A 22,456-nucleotide genomic window follows, 5' to 3' on the forward strand; every position below is an offset into this window, starting at 1 on the left:
ATGGCATCAATGTTCTCTGAGACTTTCTGCCCGTTTCTCCTGTGCCTCAGCTACTTCAGGATGCTCCTTCCTGTGCTTCCTTTTTAGTCATCCTCCCCTTTTTGTACTCGTTATTTAGCACAATCTAATTCCCTGTCGCCTTTTCCACTGAGTTACGTCTTGGTGCTTCACCCTCTCTTTGGAGATATTTATGGAACATTTCACATGCACCTTTAGTCGCCTCACAGGGAATTGAGACTATATTGTCGCACGTTCATTTCCTTCTATGGTCAACTTACGCAAACCTAAATTTGTCTTCACACCATCGGGGAGTACTTCAGGAGCATCTTCATCTGATACAAATAGAGCCACTGCATCTGCGAAAATGACGACCCCAAAATCATCATTGGCTCATACTAACACCAGTAAGTCCTCCCCACCCGCTCCGGCGGGCAAGCGCCTCAAGCAAAATTCTCCTACCCCAGAAGACAATCCTTCACATTCTTCTACTGACCAAATTCTAGAGGAATTGCGTGCGCTGCGCCCATTTATTGAAAAAACGAGTTCAGATATGCAGCTTTTAAAGGATAAATGGGAAAATATGGATGCCCGTCTTTCTACTGTTGAACAGCACCTTCCTGAAGTTCAGTCCAACACACAACGTATAGACTCTTTAGAAAAAACGGTCCTCTCACTCCAAAAGCATACAGAGGATTTGGAAAATCGAAATAGGAGGAATAACCTCCGTATTTACAATCTGCCGGAAAATCTTGAGGGAGATAATCCAGTAACTTTCTTCACCACTTTCTTGCCGAAACTTCTGGACCTACCACCTTCCACCTCCATTAGTATACAAAGAGCCCATAGACTAGGTGCCAGAACGGGTTCCTCTTCAAAACCTCGTGGAGTCATCATTTTATTTCTGAAATACACAGATCTTTTATTGATTCTCTCAGCTGCGAGGAGTAAAAAACAAGTGTCTTGGCAAGGTCAACGAGTATATCTATCTCAGGATGTCTCTAACGTCACTGCCTCCAGACGTAAAGAATTTCTGGCTATGCGTCCCTCTCTGCGCGCCTTAGGAGCAAGATATGGCTTGTTTCATCCTTGTACTCTCAGAGTCACCTATCGAGAAAAGACTTGGTCATTTCAGGAACCTGGAGAATTAAGGAACTTTCTTCTTCTACACCGTGAAGAAGGGATGGACGCCTCCTCTTCTGCTTCGACCAGTGGCTGAATTGGATTTTTATCGTTTAACTTGTTTGTCTTCCTAATGGCTTGTCTTTGACTTCATGTATTCTCCTTACTTCCCATCTCAGTTTTTACACTCTCTTTTTGTATCTCTTCTCTCCTTTATCTGTTTCTGGCATCTCCTATATATCCTTATATTTCCTTTTTCTACTTTCTGGACTATTGTTTTTACGTCTACATGTTATTTAGGTTAACATTTTTCCCTTTTTTCTTCCCCAGACGGATATGTATCGGATACTCCTCTCAACACCTTGTCCCATTCCATGTTCCTTTGTGCGGTCTCGATGTGGTTTTCCTCCTGATCCTGGTCCGTACGTCTTGTAAAGCATCACCACCTCCCCACCTTCCCTATGTGTATTTTTTCTCTTTCAGGTATGTTTAATACAGTCATCCTTCTGGATTTGTACTGTCTTCTATGCATTCTCTCTTTTCTTCCTTCTTCCTTCCCCACTGATCTCCCTTCCCTTCTCCCATCCCTCTCCTCCTCCCTTTTCCTTTTTCTTCTTCCTTTTCTACCTGTTCTTCCTTCTTTCTTCTTGAAGAGTTTTATGGTTAATACTTCTATACAGTTTGAATTATTATTGCATGTACAGTATGCTTTTGCAATTCTTGATTTAGATCAATTTAGTAAGCTTTCACCTTCAAAGTTGTTTCATGGAATGTGAAAGGATTTAATCACCCTATCAAAAGGCAAAGAGTACTCTCCCACCTTTCCTCTTACAATCCAGATATCGCCCTTATCCAAGAAACTCACCTATCTGACATCGAATCTTTAAAGCTAAAGCGACTATGGGTGGGAACTGTTTTATTTTCACCTGCTTCTCAGAAAAAGAATGGAGTAGCCATTTTGATTCATAAGCGACTCCAGTGTAAAGTAGTTCTAGAAGAAAAGGATGACGAGGGACGCTGGGTCTTAGCTAAACTACTAATTAACAATATCCCACTTACGATATTCAATGTTTACGGTCCCACATGTTTTGACTCCTCTTTCTGGCCTTCCATTACAGCAAAATGTATTCAGCATAAAGATGATGCCTTTCTATTGGGTGGAGATTGTAACCAGATCATTGACCCATTTTTAGACCGAAGATCCTCTGTTCGTTTTTCCTCTCATAAACCACATAAACAATTCCTTGACACTATTACCCAAACTCACCTTGTAGACTCATGGAGGCTCACTCACCCAGACGTTATGGATTTCTCCTTCTTCTCTCCTCCTCATGCTTCCTTCTCCCGCTTGGATTATATCTTTCTCTCTTCATCTCTTTCTCAACATCTTATTTCTTCTTCTATTGAACCGATTGTTATCTCTGACCATGCTCCTATTATTACTGTTTTTGACCTTCTTCCTCCTACTCCTAAATCTTCTCGCTGGCGCTTCAATCCTTCTCTTCTTACTGATCCTCTTTTTTCCTCCTCTTTTCGTGCCTTTGCCTCTGAATTTTTTCATCTTAACTCTACGCCTGATACCCCACCTCATATTCTTTGGGATTCCTTCAAGGCCACAGCCCGAGGTTTTATTATTGATTTTGTCTCAAAAAAAAAGAAAAAATTCCTTCAAAAACGTAAAGTCACCCTTGCACATATTAAATCTCTGGAACATCAATTCTATACTTCCTCCGATAAGATTATGTCTCCTGAATTGTTTAAGGCTAAGATTGCCTTTAACAAACTTACCACAGACTCTGCCTCCTCTTTTCTTCTCCGGAGCAGCGCGCGATTTTATGGAGGTCGAAATAAATCAGGTAAACTGTTAGCCAACTATTTAAAATCTCGTAAAGAACGTACTAATATTGATTCTATTTATTCCCCATCTAATGTACTTCTTCATACCAATGCGGAAATTTTGGAACAATTCCACTCTTTTTATGAAACTTTATATACTCCGGAAAACCCTCCCACCCCAGAGCTCATTCAATCCTACTTTGACAACATACCTCAACCAGATACTTCCCACCTTAATATTTCGGCTGTTGACTCTGATCTTACGATTTCGGAACTGTCCTCTGCTCTATCCTCCCTCACTAAAGGGAAAACCCCAGGACCTGACGGCTTCCCAGTTGAATTCTACCTACATTTCTCAGACCTTCTTTTACCTCACCTTCTATCTCTATTTCAGTCTTTTTGTTCTACTGGATCAGCCCAAGGCTCTTTTCAAGACGCTACCATATGCCTTATCCCTAAAGATGGTAGAGACCCTAAGTTTTGCAAAAATTATCGACCTATATCTCTAGTTAATGTTGACTATAAAATCTTTGCGAAACTATTAGCTCTTCGCCTTGACCCGCTCCTACCACACCTTATAGGGAAAGAACAATGCGGCTTTGTCAAGGGCCGCTTGACCTCGGATAATTCCAGACTCTTCCTTAATGTTTTAAGTAAAGCCCCTTCACTATCGATTCCCCTTGCAGCCATTTCAGTAGATGCTGAGAAAGCCTTTGACCGGGTTGACTGGTCTTTTCTTCTGGCCTCCTTAAAATGGCACGGCTTTAACCCTAAATTCATCTCTTATATTTCTTTGATATATTCTATGCCCAAGGCGTCTGTTCTTGTTAATGGTCAACTCACTTCCCCATTCACACTTCGACGTGGTGTTCGTCAGGGCTGTCCCTTATCACCTCTTCTATTTATTTTAGCGCTTGAACCTTTCCTTACCTCCATACGCAATAATTCATCTATCTCTGGATTCCCGTACGGTAAACGTCACCTTAAATTGTCTGCATATGCTGACGACATTCTTTTATTTATTTCTGACCCGCCTTCCTCAGTCCCCGCGTTACTAAACGAATTTCAGAAATTCTCCTTGGTCTCCGGTTATAAAATAAACTCGGATAAAACGGAGATTCTTCCTTTAACCAAACTTTGCCTCCCCCATTTTTTCACGGCTACTGGCTTTGCTTGGAATTCTACAAAAATTAAATATCTTGGCGTTCTTTTTTCTAGCTCTATATCCTCCTCCATTCAACTCAACATGAATGCAGTCATATCTAGGATAGACTCATTGCTCACCTCTTGGAATCCACTATTTCTTTCCTGGTGGGGCCGTCTTGACTCCATCAGAATGATGATTGCCCCTATTTTGATCTACCTATTATCTATGCTACCACTTCGTATCCCAAACTCCTATTTCCGTCGCATTGATTCTTCATTGTCCAAATTTCTTTGGAAACAGAAAAAAGCCCGCATATCCCTTTCCAACTTACGTAAATCTAAACTTAATGGTGGTACCAACTTTCCAGACTTTCGTCTCTACCATAAGTCCTTTTCCCTTCGACAGGCTTCCCGCTGGTTATCCCAGGAACCCTCCCCTTTTTCTCCCCTCTGGCTTTCTGTTGAACAGGAATTACTGCTTCCGTACTCTTTCCAAGAAGTAATTCGTTTTACCTCTAAAGCCCCATGCCTTAATCCCCTTTTATTCAAGCATACTTTTTCTCTTTTGCGCCCTTTAGTCTCCTCTGCCTCAGTAACGCAGGAATCCTTCCTACTATCGCCTATATGGCACAATTCACTTCTATTAATTAACAATCGACCTATTGTATGGCCTTCTTGGAGAGCGAAAGGTATCATTTGGATACGTCATCTTTTTGATGGGTCATCCCCTTGCTCATTTCCTGCGTTTCGGTCTCAATTCCACTGCCCTCCTTCTTTTGTAAAGAAATTTTCTATCCTTATGGAAACCATTCTAGATCGTTATTACTCTCTTCCCTCTGTAGCTTTACCTACCTCATCTTCCTCTCTCCTTACTGTCCTTTCTACAACTCCTAAAGCCTCCAGCATTTACCGCTACTTTTCAGCCCCCAATCCAGATCGTCTCAAATCAAAATTAGAATTGTCCTGGGAGACAGACTTACATTCTTCATGGCCGACTTCTCTCTGGGACAAAATATGGGCTCGTTCCTTGAAGATTTCCCGTACTGCCTCTCTCACTCAATCCCTATTTTTCTTTTACCACAGACTATACCTTTCTCCTCTTTCTATCTCTCGCTTTCAACCTGATGCTGTATCTAACTGTTGGACCTGTAATGCCCCTTCTGCGGATCTTTTCCACCTCTTCTTCTTTTGCCCCTCAACTCGTATTTTCTGGTCTCAGCTATTCTCTCGCCTTTCTCGCATTTTCAACCTCTCTATTCAATTTTCTCCTTCTTTAGTATTTCTTGGTAGCCTTTCAGTGGATTTAGACCTCCCCCCACATTCTTGCGGTCTTTTTGACCTTATGCTGGCTCTGGCATTACAGCATATTGTTTCTAATTGGAAATCTCTGAACAAATTGTCTCTCAATTGTTGGTGGAATCTTGTATGTCACTCACACAGACTTGATGTTGCCTTTGCTTCTTCCTGTAAACCCTCCCGAAATGTTGAATTTTACTGGCTACCTCTTACTCTATACCTTGATCAATCCGCCAAAAAGAGTTACTCTCCACTATCTTCAGATAATTTCAAGCCCCCTTGAACACATATACTCTTGCCTGCAGTTCTTCATGATATTTTTCAGTCTCAATATTGTTATTACTTAGCTTTGTATTGACCTACTTCATACTTCTTTTTAATCCATGCAATTACTTATATGATGGTTTTTTACTGTACGCTTTGATTGCCATTGACAGTGTTTCCTATTATTGCTTACCCATCTTCTACGATCAATACCATGTTTTTGTTTTCTTCTCTCCTCCCTTCCCTCCCCTCCTTCCCTCCCCATTATTTAAAATGCTTTGTTTTTCATTGTGATATTAGCTGCTTCTATTTTCTTTATCCCATTTTATGCCTTTGTTCTCATATTGGCTGATGTCACCTTATTGTAATATTTATTTTTCTCTAATAAAGCTTTCAAACATAAAAAAAGGAATGCACTATCGCAGCTAAAGACACTTAAAGAACACTACTTCACAATGCATTAACAGTCCACACACCAGCTATCTCTGCTATCACTTGTTGACTCTATGCTTGTCATTGACATGCTTGTTGTGGTTCTGCAGCTTAACAGGGGGTTAGCCAACTGACCCTTGAAGTCCACCCCTTTGCCCTGGGCACAAGTGGCTTAGTTCCAGCATTTCAGGTCTCCTCACACATCTAAACTGCTGATACAGTCCTTCCTTTGTTTTCCATAGGTTCAGTAGTGTTCTGAATAGGCTGCCCAGGGGTGCCATGTTTATGCCTGGTACTAGCCTGATGCTAGGGGTTACTCCTGGCCCGTTCCTAACCAATAGGGGAAAATGTCCCAGGGGTAATCCTACCCACATTTGCAGTAGGTCCTGTGTGCCCTACTGCAAACAATCCCCCAGTACCCCTCTCTGCCTATATACAACATGGCAGAATCTTTCTTCCCTTGTGCAAACCCTATATGCCCACCCTAGAGGTGTGTCGAGGGAAACAAGCTACCCCTTCTCAGTAGTCACTTAAAACCGGCTCTGGGGGCAGCTCCTCTCCCACTGGGATTGGTGCCTGGCTGACTAGGGGGACAAATCAGAGGGCAAGCCCAAGTGTTCGCTAAACCTGCCTCTGACAGGGCAGGCCTATTCAGCTCGTGGGTAACAGTTGGACGCTCATGCTAATGGGCTTCTAGAAGCTCTAGGAAAGCAAAAGTTGACTTTTTAATAGGGCTGTTTGTGTAAAATATTTAGCACAAATCCAACTTTACCAATGAATTGAGCTTGTTATAAATATTCTAGAGAGTCCAAGATTGAAATGTGTAGCTTTTCTAAGTGGAGACAACCTTATTCAATTTTAATATTATATCCCAATGCTTTCCTATGGAACATTTTACCCTGCTACAGTGAAAATAGCTTTTGGGGCCGTGACACTTTAATAACATGTTTCACATTAAACTTTCACATGTCCTACTTCTAAATACCTTACATACACCTTGTCTTATTGGGCATAAAGGCATACTTGGGGCTGACTTATTAATATTTACCAGGAGACTTAGGCCTGTCAAAAAGGGTTATTATGACAAGTCAAATTTGTAGTTTTAAAATTGCACAGGTAGGCTACAGTATTCGGCCTGCAGTCATGTTTGCACTGTCTAGTACTGGCACAGTGTATGCTGCACTCCACTAGTGAAATTTAACTTACTGGCCCTGCATATACTAGGGACTTTCAGTTAAGTTAAATTTGCCAATTAGGGGTGTAGCCAATTTTTACATGTTTTAGGGGGCGGGCAAATGTACTGGGATCTGGTTGGCATAGCACCAGTACAAAAACAGCAATGATAATATTTTGCAAAATGTGGGGATGACCATTCAAAGAGCACCATTTTTCTACCAAGACACTTGTTTAGATGTGGCTTAAAAGCCTAGGGATCCAAGGCAATCCTCTTTGTCTACAATCTTCATCCTGTCATATTTGGACTGCATCAATTTCCAATCCCTCCATGTTCATAATTGAGAGGATATCACAGAAATAATTACAAAAAACTGAAATCCAAATATGATGAACAAAGATATCATGATTTCCATTGACTTTACATTTTCTAAACATTACTGATGAAGGTTTGGGGCTGGCTTTAGGGAAAAGAAGGGTTGCTGGTTGTCCTTGGTTTGCTAACATCAAGTAGTCTTCATTTCTAGAAGGGTTGTGTCTGAACATGATCAAGAGTAGCTCTCCTTGTTGTTTGGTGACAGTGTGTAAATCCCTGGAAAACACACAGCGAAACAATTCATTTCATATATCACATGATGTCTTTTATTTCTCAATGACGGTAGGAATATGTTTATAATTTATCAATTATGTATACCGTTTGTCATCTATTAATTGTAGACACTCACTTTTTTTACTTCAATTTAATGTTAACATCAGTTTCCTAAAACTTTCAGGGGGATGTCTGAATATACTAAAACATGCTACAATCACTTTATTTGCCAAACAGGAGTCCTGAATTTATCAATATACCCATGCTAAGATTCCTTAATGAATCATGGAATCTGAAATGGCAGTGCTGGTTCTATGTTAGCGTGCCCCACAAAGTACATTCCAGCCCCCTCAGGTTGTATTTATTCAGCACAATGAAAACACTACTCTACCCTAATCCCACTGTAGGGTATCCACTGCTCTAAAAACAGATCGGTAGAGATTGATCTTGTCCTTTCATACCATGAGTGTGGGATGTCCATGTGAATACCATCCCTTCATTAAAGCAGGGAGTTATGGCTCAGTGGACTAATCCCTCTGCTGTAGAGATCTTCAATTAAACAACAAGGCCAAGGGCTCAAATCATGGCATGTTTCTCACAGTCTGCCATCCTTCCCTACTCTGCTGTGGTATCCTTTAGTGATCTGCTGATATTTTCCTCCTACATACTTTGCCCGTGTGACCTGAATTTCCTCCTCTTCTGTTATCATCAGCTCTCTTCCAGCTTACTCTTTGTGCACCATTTCTTTATGCATTGGCCCTTCCATTTTATCGCCCTTGTACTCATTTTGTTCATGATATACCTACATTTCTGTAGATATATCTATATAGCTCTGTCTCCTTCATGCCGCAGTAGAGGCCCTCCCTTCAAAGCTGTTTCCCCTAACAAGGTTCTTTTCGCACTTTTGACAATCTTCTTTCAGGTGCTCCTGAGAAGCAAATTAAACAGCACTATATATATTCCCATGTAATATACCATGCCTATTTCTCCATAGAATTGCCACCCACTTCTGCTTTTGCCCAGAATAGACTTAACAATTTCACTAAAGTGTGACATTCAATGGAAATAAAAAGGTGGATTAAGGTGCTTCTTAATGCAGAGTTTTTGCACTTTATTTTGGTATTATTTTCTGCACATCTCTTTTTGAGAACTAGTTGATAAACAATAAAAAACAATCGCTAAACTTTTGTAGAGTTGTAATAAGGACACTATAATGAAAACATGTTGTTGTTGTTTGAATAGTTCCCCTGGGCTGGATCCCATTGCTGAGCATCTGAGTTCTTATTACTCTCAAGTCGCGCCTGACTGCATACTATTACAGAGAAGCAAGCGGGGAACCACACAACAGCTAATAGATGTTCATAAATTTCAATTTTTTTATTTTTAAGTGGCAAGGTTTAAAAAAGACATGATTTAATTGAGTTATCTAACATATAGTTTACTTTACAAAACCATACACATTACATACCATCTCATATGATGACACAGCTGCACACTGGACAATAATAAATAAGATACAGGTAGGCGTATCCAATGTAGCTTCAAGAGGGCTGGATCCACACGGAATTTCAGTCTAAAGATTGGCATAGTTTTACTCTATAAACATTTATCGTATGCTGAACGAAAATAACGCATGGATCGGCCCTCTTGGTGTAGGATAATTTGGGAAACAGGTCAGCATCAAAGGAGTGTTTGACACTGTCATCACATGGCTGCCGTGTTGATACAAGGTTACCAGCACATGGCCAGAGGAAGTTTACTTCCTCTGTGAACTAAGCAAAGATGATGGCTGCTTGAGCTTCAAAGCTGTTAACTGTGCTCTTCACGCAGCAAGCATGTTGCCAGGCAAGGATGAGCGAATACCCACTTTTTGGAAAGTGGCCCTTTCAGCATGGTCACACCCAAACATTTTGCCTTTCTCCTCTATGTTTTTTAACCACATTTCTGTTGGGCATAGGACTCTGAGCACTTTACCTCTGCTAATCAGTGCTAAAGTGAATGTGCTCTCTCCTCTAAACATGGTAATATTCGCTCATATCCAGTTGGCGTATTTAATTTAGTAGCCCCATGTAAAGTGCACTACATGTGTCCAGGGCCTGTAAATTAAAAGCTGCTAGTGGGCCTGCAGAACAGCTTGTGCCACCTACTTTAGTAGGCCACTAACCATGTCTCAGGCCAGCCACTGCAGGGCCTTTGTGTGCAGTTTTACACCACCATGTCGCCCTGGCAAAATAAACCTTTTGCCCGTCCTAAACCTTCTTCCTTTATATTTAAAAGTGACCCCTGAGGTAGGCCCTGGACAGGCCAGAGGGCAGGCTGCAATGTATTTAAAAAGTAGGGCATATACTTTTAAGTTTTGCATGCTCTGATAATGAAAAACACCCAAAGTCGTTTTTCACTACTGGAAGGCCTATCTCTCCTATGGGGTACTTTCAGATTACCTTATTACATTTTATAAGTGTAATTTCCATGGGAAGAGATGAGACTACCAAGTCTGGTGTCTCTGGCATTTTAATTTAAAATCCTAACTTTGACGAAGTTGGATTTTAAATTACAGTTCGGGAAATGCCTCTTTTAGAAAGTTGCCATTTTCTTACTTTATCCATTTGGTGCCTGGTGCCTGCTGCCTGTCTCTGACCATTCTGGGGTGGGTGACAAGTGGACATTGTGTATTCACCCTAGACGTCCACACACAATAGAAGCTTATGTGTGACTCGATGGGCCATCCTAGGAGGATGGGCATGAGTAGCTGGACCCAGCCTCACTTACACTTTTGTGTTCAGTCCCCACACAAAGGGCTGCATACCTCCTGAAGTACGTCTGAAGCCAGGGCAAGAAGTATGACCTCTGTGTACTTCAAAGACCTGTCTTTCAAGTTTCCACCACTTCAAAGGCCCAACTTGGAATAAGTACTGCACCTCTGACACCATGATAACAGTACACTTCTGGACCTGTGAAGACTCTGCCTGGAAGAAGGACTGCTGTGCTGCTGAAGGACTGACACTCTGCCTGGGCTGCTGCTTTGCTGGACTCCTGCTTTACTGTGCTCTCCTGCTGCCTGCTGTTACCCTGCCTGGGTTAGAAGGACTGGACCTGCAACACTTTAACCCAGAGTGACTTCAAGGGCTATCTGGCTGGCCTCCTGATCTGAAGTCTCAGGGACATAAAAGACTTCCAACCTACATGCTTCTTCCCCTGGACTCCGCTACCTATGAGTCTGTCCTGCCAAGTGGTGCCACCCAAGTCAGGGGCCCTTGAAAGTGAGCCTAAGATGCTTGCTCCAGGAAAGCCCATGCATTCTATGTCGAATTGGCTCATTGCCGCCATTCCATAGATCAGAACCGGTGCTTTTCTCCTGTTATGTGGCTGACAACCGGTGCATCGCTCCTGTTGCGTGGATTCAAACAGGCGCATCGCTCCTGTTGCATGGACCAGAACTGGGGCCTTGCCTTTGTTGTGTGGATCGGCCCAAAACATCGCCTTCAGAACCACCACTGTGCAAAGCTCTTCCCGGCACAAGATCTTCGCATTCCTGTCAACGGCATCCTCAACGATGATGACAAATCTCCACATTGCAGTTCTTTGCTCAATGGAGCTGACACATCGCCTCTGCTGCGAGGATCAGGACCGGCGCATCGCTGTCACTGTGTGGATCGATACCCTGCATCTTCGATGCCGACGCGGTCAGGATTAAGGTACTTTTGTTCGTCTGGGTGTCTGAAACCGGGCCAACACTCCATTGTGGTCTGTATGAACTTTTGACTTTGTCCCGGTCCAGTGCAACCAGATAGCTCAAGTAAGCGCTTATTGCATCTAAGCGCTAGTTTACAGTATAGTTTTCAAAAATTTACGGCTAGAGTTCTACTTATTTGATTTTTCTAATTTTTGTCTTGTTTTCTTTCTTATATTAAGAGCAATTTTTCTAATCTGGCATGGAATCTTTTTGTGCGGTATTTTCACAGTTTTACTGTTTGAAGTGTTGCACAAATACTTTACATAGTGCCTCTAAGTTAAGCCGGGCTGCTCTGTGCCAAGCTACCAGAGGGTGAGCGCAGGCTAATTTAGGATTTGCAGGCTTCTTACACTGACTAGGACAGTGGTTGCTGCTTGACTTGGGGTAATATCCCAGTCAACTTACAACCTAATTTCTAACACCATCAACCAAAGAATGCAGCAATGCCAAAGACGCAGCATTCTTCTAAGTGCTGGCTTGCCCCAGATTCCCCCTACATACAACATCCCCTGCAGAGACAGGGTAGGAGCCATAGAACCTGCAAAATGGGATGTGGTTCAGGTAAAGCACCCTAGAATTATTAAAATACGTGGCCTATTTAAAGTGTCACAAACATGGAGTAGGACACAGAGGTGAAACCCACAATCACTGGCTCCATCAGTGTGGGCTCTAAGAAAGATGGAACAGTGATGATGAAAAAAGGGCCTTCACAGGCCAGCAGTCCAGAGCGCAATGTGTAGCAGAACAAATAGAGGAGTTAAGGTATAGTGTGAGTCCCTCAAAAAGGAAATGTACCTGTTTTAGTACTATGTTCCCGGTATCACTGAGCATGGTGACCAGTTTGTATGCCACTGAAATGATAGAAAGGTGTGGAATGTCAGCTGTTGGGAGTGCAACAAGAGGGCAGAGACGTATTAAGCAGCCCCTTATTCAGGTAGAATGGAAGTGCCAAAGAAAGCCCCATCAGAAATAAGCCTTAGAAAAGTACTGACAGGTCCAGAGGTGAGGATAGGTAAACAGGCCAAAGGGGTAGTGAGTACAGTAATGAAGATACATGCGATAGGTCATGGACCCTGGGAAGAGGGGCACAAGCTGAGCCCAGCAAGGATACTCATAGAGCAGACAGTGAGCTGCATGGCTACAGTGAAGGATATAGTTGAGGAGTTTAAATCAGATTGGTCAGAAGAAATAGCCTTGAAGAGGAGGAACTGGATTTGCCTGGCAACAGCAGTGGTTTAGCCCACCCACCACAGAAGATGGTGAACTCCACAGCAGAAAATCTATTTCAGTGGGATGTTGCGGAGAAGGTATCCAGCCTCATACAGCCCTGTTTGGCTACCGCTTGCAGCCTTGCACCTCTGGAGGAATCCACGATCCAACTAAGTCAGAAGGTAGAAATCTTCACCAGGCAAATGCACTGAATGTATCCGGCCAGAAAGGGGCGCTGCTCGAGCACGAATTTTGAATTTTTCCTACTCTGAACTTTTCTGCCAAAATTCAACAGCTTCAACAGGGCTTTGTCCAATGGTTATCCAGTCTTCTTGAACCCATCTTACCCACAGCTTGATGCCTTGTCCCGCTGAGGATTTTGAACTTCCATTTTGGCGACTAAGTCAGAACATAAAACATCTGACCAGGACCCTACTCTTCAGCAACCCACCATCATCAAGCCCGCTGTGAAACCGCTGCGGATCCAGCTTGCAGCTTACCCTGACGATGAATCATGGATGACCACTTTTACTCCATGAATGTTGGGTAAACTTCCCTTAATGCTCTCTGCTCTGTGCCATAGCTACCAAGAAATGAGCTCAGGTTAAAATTACTGAAACCTTTACTAAATCTAACAAGGACAGTCCCATTATTACATGTGGTGGACTATCCTCCACGCCAACTAATAATCCACTTTATCATAGACACATTGGAAAGGAAAGCAGAGGGCCGTTCGCACAAGAGATGACAGAAGGGACAGCTTTGGGGGTAGCATTTTTGGGCACTGAGCTGAATTTGATAGCCATGGTGTTCCATTAACCAGTCGACAAATGGGAGAGACAATGGATGTTGTTGTGGGAGGTAAAAGGAAATACCAGTTGAGTAAATTACAGGAACTACTGGAACAACTGAGTTGTGTGTGCATGGTAGTGGTGCCAGGCAGGGATTTCTACTGGCAGATGTCTTGACATGAACTACCAAACAGCATCACTGGATTCGGCGGTCAGGTAGGATGAGACAGGGCATACAGATCATTATTTTGTTTTGAGTAAGTACAACAAAATGACAATGCGCATACAAATGAGCTGTTATAATGAAATTATGAGATTTTTGGGACGCATCAGTATCTAGGGATATTGGCTTCTAATGTAAAAGTGAGTGGTATGCCGAGTACTGGCTACTGGAGTGAACTGAAAGGAGACACAGTGTTGCATTCTTTTAACTTTTCCTGGTGGTCTTGAAAGTGAGGCTATAGGGGTGGAAGATGAGCAACGGGTAGGTGACTTTTGTGGTTGATAATGAGGAAATGGTATGGGTGATCAACTGAATGGCTGCCAATGACAGGTGGGTACTGTGCTTGCTGAGAGAGCTAGTGCTGCAATGCTTGCAAAATGATGTACGGTTAGATCATGGTATATTCAAGCCTTGGAAAATGAAGTCGCTGACACACTTTCCTGTTTGCAGTGGTCAAGATTCCATGGGTTGGCCCTGGATAAGAAAGTGCAAGGGAGATATGGGTACGTAAAAGCCCTGGGGCGGAAGGTTTACTGCCTATGGTAAATTCTTTTTGGGATACAAACTGGTGTGAGGAGAGTCTGAGAGGCATATAATAGAATGAGAGGTAAGAGGAAATAAGCAGAGGACCCAACAGGAGAATGGCAATCGCAACTGATAGTTTGAGAAGTGTTAATGACCAGAGAAGATTCACGGGTGCAAGAGCCTGGGAGTTTAAATAATTTCTAGTAATATGTACAATGCTCTAGTTTGGGGCTCTAAGGGTTTCCAAAGTAAGGGAGTGCTAAGAGCTTTGAGGATTTGAATGGGCAACATGTGGTAATGGAAAGTGACAAGAACTAAATTAAGATAATAAAGTCAAAGACTGACCAGACAAGTATGGGAACATAGATGACACTGGGACTTTCAGGAAACATGAGTGTATGCCCACTTGGAGCATACAGAAATTAAATGGCAATGAACGGTGGCAGGCTCAAAGTCGATTTTCAGCATGACCGACAGCCAAACAGAGACATGCTAGAAGTACAGAGGAAGTATTTCCTCAGTACTCCTACGGAAAGGGAATGGAGGGAAGGGGGATTGGCAACTGGAATATTGGGTACACATTCATTTAGGATGAGGGCAGCCATGAAAGGATACAAATTGGGATAGAGTGAGGGTAGATAACAGGTTGAGGTAACGCAGGTCGAGATGTTTGTGGGAGTATGCTGGAGGCCTGTACCACCGATGGCTTAATTGTTGGCAGGTCTTGGCACTCTGAAGACCACATAGGATTTGTGGATAAGTGGGCACTCAATTTTCAAGTGGGCTGGGAATATGAAGGTATGCAAAGCTAGTGGCAGGAGTTGGGCATGGACGAGGAGAGACAAAGTGGGAGGTTATATATATATGGTCATGGAGGCATAAGATGGAGTGTGTTATAGCCCAGGCTGTGGAAAATGAAAGTAAAAAGGCAAAAGCCATATGCAATCCTGCTATGCTCTGAGGAGAATGACCTGGTACAATTATCGGATTTGAAACTAATTAAGAAATGTGAAGGTGATTCAGGATAGATGGGAATAAACAAATATATTTAGGACACAAATGAGCAAACAATGAGGTCAGTAGGGAAGTGTTGGGCCTCTGTATGGCTAGGTCCAACACTTCTCTATTCACCTCTTTGCTTGGTCCATCAGTGGCTGCTGGATTTCTTGCACCCTCCAGGTCTTCATGGGCAGCAGTTGTGTTCAAAATATTTTGTACTGAGGCATGTGTATATCATCCTTAAGTACTTAGCCCGGTTTCACCATTATTGTGAGTGCCAATCACTCCAGAGGAACAAATTGTGTTTAGTGATTGTGATTGTGAAGTGTTGGTCTAATAGATGAAGATTGGTGGCAGACACCTCAGAGGATTGTCTTTTTGGAGGAGGAGAAGGAGAGATCATAGAAGGCATCGGGAGGAGCATTAAGGATTAACTGCAGAAAATGAGGGAGAATGAATTCACCAAAGACTAATAGGCTACAGCCTGGACCTAGTTTTGGCAGGCTGGCAGGAGTTCAGGGATTGATGAAGGAAAAAGGAAAGTTGGGCCTTAAAAACAAGGTATGGAAGCTGGGATAATGTCCACTGTAAGGGTATTGTTTAGGGCAATTTAATGTGTGTGGCTAAGCCAAAGAATGCAAACAGGGGGAGCTCTACTTGCCTCCAGTAAAGCAGCTTTTATGACAACGCAGAGATTGTGATTGGGGTTTGTCCCGATCCAAAATAAACAGGACTCTAGAAGCCATGTTTACTTTCAGTAGTTTCCACGTTTTGCCCTTTCCCTAGCAAACAGAAGGTGGTCGAGGGGTTCACTGTGGAACATGGGTCAATCTTGTGATGTCATTGGAGGATCAAAAGATATATGATGTCACTTGCACTACCTGGCTTTTTGGTAAATCAAGTCCTATTCACCGCTAGCAGAATGAACTGCGAGCAGTTGCCATGCCACTTCCCTAGTACAGCATTCATGCACTGATTCTTTAGCTGGTATACTTACATTCTTAACGTTTGAAGCCCTGCTAAAGATAGTCGAGGGAAGAGAATGTACAGAATACATTCTAAATGTAACTAGATACAAGTGGGTCAAGCCAGCTGGGAATTGTCAATTTCAGGACCCACCTTAAATCACACACAGCCACTACTGAAGGATTGCAGAAGTAGTGCAGGTGTGCTACTAAAGCATTGCAAGTTTAAAAAAATGCATATAGATGTAAGCTAATATTCCCGGTTCTAATGTGTGCATTCAAGAATGAGATCCTATGTTCTTTACAATATCGGCATTTAAAAAACATGGTTCAGAACATATCAGGACCAATTATTCAAATTTCCCTTTACATATTTAAAAAAAACCTACGTTTAAGAAGCCGAATCTGAGCTTCCAGAGCTAAAATTTTACCATCCATGCACCTGTTTAAAAAGAAAACCAAAAACGTTGTGGGAGCAACTCCTCCGCCAGTATAAATAACAAATTCACGTAAAATATAGTAATTACGACAAAACAGCATATTTTTTCATAAATCGATTTAATCCAGAAAGATTTACATTCCTTATGGAAACCATCGTAGTAGATACGTCCCCAGGTCTGTCGTCCAATGCACAATGCTAGCTTCACGAACCATGAACCCACAAGAGGTGCATTAGTGTCTTGGCTGGAGAGTGGAAATGTGTATGAGGGCTGCCTCATTCATTGCTTTTAATGCCTGGGTACAAAACATAATCCGTGTTTTGTGGACCCGTAATAAGCTAGATAAGGAAAGAGGAACGCTTCCTGCATTTCCCTTGGACCAGTGGCATTGCCAAGGCGCAAGTGAAGGAAATGGGCCCTAATATTCTCCGCTTGTGTAGCAGTGAACCCCCATCCCCGCTGGGCCCCCTTGTACTACTAATGTAAAGGGGTAAAGAAAAAGAACTTACGTTTCATAGACTACGGTCACATCTGTAAACAGCCTGGAGTGACCGAGAGGCACCAAGTAACCCTGGATTACTCTTGAGTACCTTAGTCCAGTTGCGGGCTTTAACAATGGAGGATGTAACATCTCACGGTCTAGTTGTTCGGCGATACCGCCCCAAAGCATCCGCAGGCCAGGCGTGGTCTGCGGGGTACAAATAAAATGAGCCGCCCGCTCGGGGGTGTGGTCTCCAACCTGAGTGCAAGCGTGGGCTGATTCTGTGCTCCGGCAGCGCGCAGCGCCGTGTGTTAATTCCCCGGTGTCCCAAGGCGGGCACATTACACTGGCGACGAAGGGCAGGATCAGCGGAGACCCGCGCACCAACAACTGAGCGCTCGCCGCGCACCGGAGCGTGAGAAGAAGGCATTTGAAGCGCCGGAGATCAGCGCGCACGTGCACGGGGCCTAGCTGGGTGCCCCGACCACGCGGCATTGGCTTGAACAAACAAAGGCACACGGTGAGTGCAGTCTCACGCGCTCACCCCACGGAGGCAGCCAGGTCAAAATGGAAGAGAGCTGCAAGCAGGCACAGAGCTAGAACCAATCCCTGGGGAAATACACCAATAAAGAAAGGGAGCCCCAGTGAAGGCCAGAAGGAGATAAAACAGGGGATAAATATTAAATCGCCTACCACCATCAACAGGCCCACAACAACACAGACTTGCAGGTCAAGAGGCCTACATACTCACGCTAAGTCACTATCACTGACACATAAAGGAAGCAGAGGAGGAATAAACCACCTGCACCACAAAAACAAGGTGGCAACCAGCAGTAAGCACAATGGGTGACAACGACCAAGGGGCAGCACCAGACCAAGGGGCAGCACCAGGCCCAGGGGCCGCAACAGGCCAAGCAGCAGTACCGGCCCATGTTCCATTTCAACACGCGGCATCAGGAGTCCTACCCCCGTTCAGTTAACTACAAGACCCCGCGACAGCTTCTCCCCGATGGAAAATCTGGATAGAACGGCTCAACAACTATTTTATCGTCACCAAGGAGACGGACGATGCAATAAAAAGGTCCCTGCTCCTGCACTACGCAGGAGACGAAATCTTTAAACTGTTCAAGCACCTGCCTAACTCAGGAGCAGCCGCCGATTACAATGCGGCGGTGGCCGCCCTCGATGCCCACTTTGATCCACAGCTAAACCCTGATTTCGAACGATTCAAATTGCGCCAAGCCCGGCAGAGAGAGGGAGAGTCGATGGACGTATTTTACGCCCGGCTTCGTGAACTCGCCAGCACATGCACAGAAGACGATCAGCCAAAGGAAATCCGCGCACAACTAATACAAGGGTGTCGAGACAAGACGTTGAGAGGGCTTATCATGCGCCAACCGAAGATCGCACTTGAAGACATGCTAGTGCTGGCAAGGTCACATGACCTGTCGGCAGCCAGGGCAAATGAGATGGACCAAGCGCTCATCAAACCCCAAGGGCGGTCGGAAACTATCAAGACAGAACGAGCTGACGCCATCCGAATCAAGACAAGGGGAGACACTTTTAGGAACTCGCAGCAGGGAAGAACTAATCAAAGGTGCGGGTACTGTGGGCATGACCCACATGCTGCAAAAGACTGCCCAGCGCAAGGGAAAACGTGCACAAACTGTGGAATACCCAACCACTTCGCCTCCGTATGTCGAAGACGCACCGGAGGCCGCGAGTTCCGAAACCGAAAGCCCCCAACAAGAGCAGTACGACAACTGGCGGGAGCAGAGGTGATGCCACCAGAAGACGCGAAGAGGAAAGGGAGGAGATACCAGGAGGTGAGTGAAGACTCATCAGACGACGACGAAGGAGAAGCGTACCTGATCTCGTTTGCGCGGGAGCTGAAGATACGCCGCAGGCCTCAACCGACATGTGTGGTCCAGGTGGCAGGGACAGAAGTGAAAGCAGTCATCGACACGGGAGCCACAGCTAACGTGATGGGCCTTCAACAATACAGACGCCTGAGTCCCTGCCCTCCATTTTGACCATCCAAAACGAGAATCTTTGCATATGGAGCGGACACCCCTCTTCCGTTGAAAGAGAAGATTACAGTACCTGTCAAAGCAGATGACCTAGAAGTAACAACAACAATCCACGTCATTGATAGGGAAGCAGACACACTACTAAGTAGCCACACCGCAGAAGACTTAGGCCTGATTTCCTTCGCAAGAAGAATCCAGACCCACCAAGTGGAGGAGCTACTCGACCAGTTCCCTGAGCTGTTCCAGGGACTGGGGCGCATCCGATGTGACCCGGTCAAACTACACATTGACAAAACAGTGGTCCCAGTCGCCTTGCGACACAGGAGGGTCCCATTCCATCTGCGGCCGTTGGTAGAAAAAGAGCTAGAGACCCTGGAAAGGCAAGGCGTCATCGAAAAGGTGTCGGGGCCAACGCCTTGTATGTCCCCAATGGTCATCGCAGAGAAACCCAAGCAGCCAGGAGCAATAAGACTCTGTATCGACATGAGGTTACCAAACAAAGCCATACGAAGGGAACGTTACAACACGCCAACAATGGATGATATTATTGCAGATGTGAACGGATCAAAGTGGTTCTCAAAAATTGACTTAAACGCAGGATACCACCAGCTCCCGCTATCCAAGGAAATCCAGTACATCACCACCTTCAGTACCCACCTGGAACTACGAAGGTATAAAAGACTCAACTTCGGAATATCGTCAGCGGCGGAAGTATTCCAAAACACAATACGGGAGATGCTGTCCGGCCCACCCGGAGTGTTAAACGTTAGCGACGATATTCTGATCCACTAAGCGACAGCCGCGGATCACTATAAACATCTGCGCAACACGCTGACACGCCTCAAAGAACACGGGGAGACGTTACACAAGGACAAGTGCCAGTTTTTCCAGCCTTCCCTAGAGATCTTTGGATACGTGTTCAACCAAGAGGGGATTCAGGTAGACCCAAGGAAGTCACAATCCATTAAAGACGCGCCCGCACCGACAACACCGACGGAAGTGCACAGTTTTCTAGGTATGGCAACATACTGTGGGAGATTCAACCCAGGGTTAGCCACGGGAGCAGAACCCCTACGAGCCCTCACAAGATCAGACGTCAAGTGGCAATGGGGACAGAAGGAAGAAGAGGCGTTCCAAGGAATAAATGATGCCCTCCTAGGGGAAGCCACGCTGGCCTACTTTGATCCGACAAAGCGGACAGAAGTACTCGTAGATGCAAGCCGTGCTAGCCCAGGAACACGAACCAGGCCACTGGGCGGCGTTATCCTTCGCCAGCAAATCCCTTACACCTACTGAAACCAGATACGCCCAGATTGAATGCGAGGCGTTGGCTATCAAATGGGCCTGTAACCATTTCCAACTATATCTAAAAGGACAACCGTTCACGATGGTCAATGACCACCAACCACTCGTGCCACTCTTCAAAGGGACGGCGCCTCATCCACCTCCGCGTATCAGGAGATGGGCAGTTCAGCTGCAACCGTATGAAATGGAGGTGGTATACCGACCAGGAGCGAAAAACCCCGCTGATTTCTTGTCCAGGCACCCAGTCCCGGCCGAAACACAGGAAGACACGGAAGACATCGAACAGTATGTACACCTAGTATCCACAGCGGCTTGCCCTCTGAACATGACGCTGGAGGATATCAAAGAAGCGGCCACCACAGACGCAGTGTACAACAAGACTCTGAAAGCAGTCCAGGAAGGGTCGTGGACAGACTATCTGCGGCAAGCTAACTCCTGGAGTCCGGAAGATCGAGAACATATAGCCAAGATGTGGCACGTACGACGGAATCCTGCTCCGCGGGCCCAGGCTGGTGATACCGCAAGCCCAGAGGCACAAAGCGACGCAACTGGCCCACGGAGGGCATCAAGGAATCACAAAAATGAAAGCTAGGATGAGAGAGAAAGTGTGGTTTCCAGAACTGGAGAATAGGGTGGAAGAATACGTCCGACGATGCCCGCTGTGCCAGTTGACCAGTGGCGTAGAAAGACCTGCCCCGGTAATTACAGAGAACGCATGCACTGTCCCGTAGTCAAGAGTAAGCATAGACTTTGGGAGCTTCCCCGGAGGGAAACATACGCTAGTGCTTGTAGATGCATTCTCAAAGTACCCCATCGTAGAACCGGTAGCGTCCACAGCGTTCGCCCATATTGAACCCATCCTAGAGAAGGTGTTTGCCATGTTCGTGTTTCCAAACGAAATCCGCAGCGATAATGGGCCACCTTTTCAGGGAGCTGAATTTGCCACCTTCCTAAGACAGAGAGGGATACACCACAGACGGATAACCCCTCAATGGGCGCAAGCCAATGGCGATGTGGAACGTTTTATGCACACGCTAAACAAGATGTTTCGCATTGCTGGTGTAGAACAAGCAGACCCCGAACAAAGACTCCACGAGTTCTTGCAAGAGTACCGAAGCTCACCCCACTGCACCAGCCAGAGGAGCCCGTGGGCACTAATGCTCCATGGCCCACGGAGAGATTTACTCCCGACCTGCCTGGGGTGGTCGCCACCCCCAGTGGAGGCCGAGGATGTGCAAGACAGGAGAACCGAAACCAACAAGCAAGCCTCCGTCGCCGGGCCTCCCAGAGGACGCTCTGCACAGGGGCCACCGTTCTCCTGAAAGACCGCCGCCCTGGAGGGAAAATTAAAACAAACTATGAACCAGGGCCCTGGACAGTCACTGCGAACCGTGGAACGATGATAACCGCCCAAAAAGGAGGAGAAGAGGTGTTCCGAAATGTGTCCTGGTTCAAGGAAGTGCCCCCAGAGCACCCCGAGAGACACACGGGGAGACCCTCAAGTGGCGCACCTACACCGCCGCCGGAGGCCCCGGAAACCATCCCTGTACAGGCGTCCAGCCCAGTCCCAGAGGGCGGTTCTCCCACCGGTCCGCGACTGTGAAGCTCTCCGCAACTGTACAGCCTGAGGCCGAATCCTCGCCCCAGCCAGCGGCTGAAGGACTTCGTTTGTTGATGGCATCCAGAGGCGGCCGGCGGAGGACACGCAAGTACCACCACCTCCGTGTTTGAACTAATTGAACTGTCAAAGCTAATTAAGTTGGTTATTTGTGTTTTCATTTTGCTGAGTTGGATAGGGATCTCACGGTCTAGTTGTTCGGCGATACCGCCTCAAGGCATCCGCGGGCCAGGCGTGGCCTGCGGGGTATGAATAAAAGGAGCCGCCTGCTCGGGGGCGTGG

The 22,456-nt window shown here is 45.3% G+C and overlaps 1 protein-coding gene across 2 annotated transcripts in view; it reads right to left on the reverse strand.

Moving 5' to 3' along the window:
• LOC146857653 (synaptotagmin-9-like) overlaps positions 1–22,456 on the reverse strand; it is an 827,160-nt gene that overhangs the window by 769,596 nt on the left and 35,108 nt on the right. The gene's annotated exons all lie outside the window — the stretch shown is intronic.

This window comes from Triturus cristatus, chromosome 3_2 (genome assembly GCF_964204655.1).
Source record: "Triturus cristatus chromosome 3_2, aTriCri1.1, whole genome shotgun sequence".
In the NCBI taxonomy this organism is placed as follows: Eukaryota; Metazoa; Chordata; class Amphibia; order Caudata; family Salamandridae; genus Triturus; species Triturus cristatus.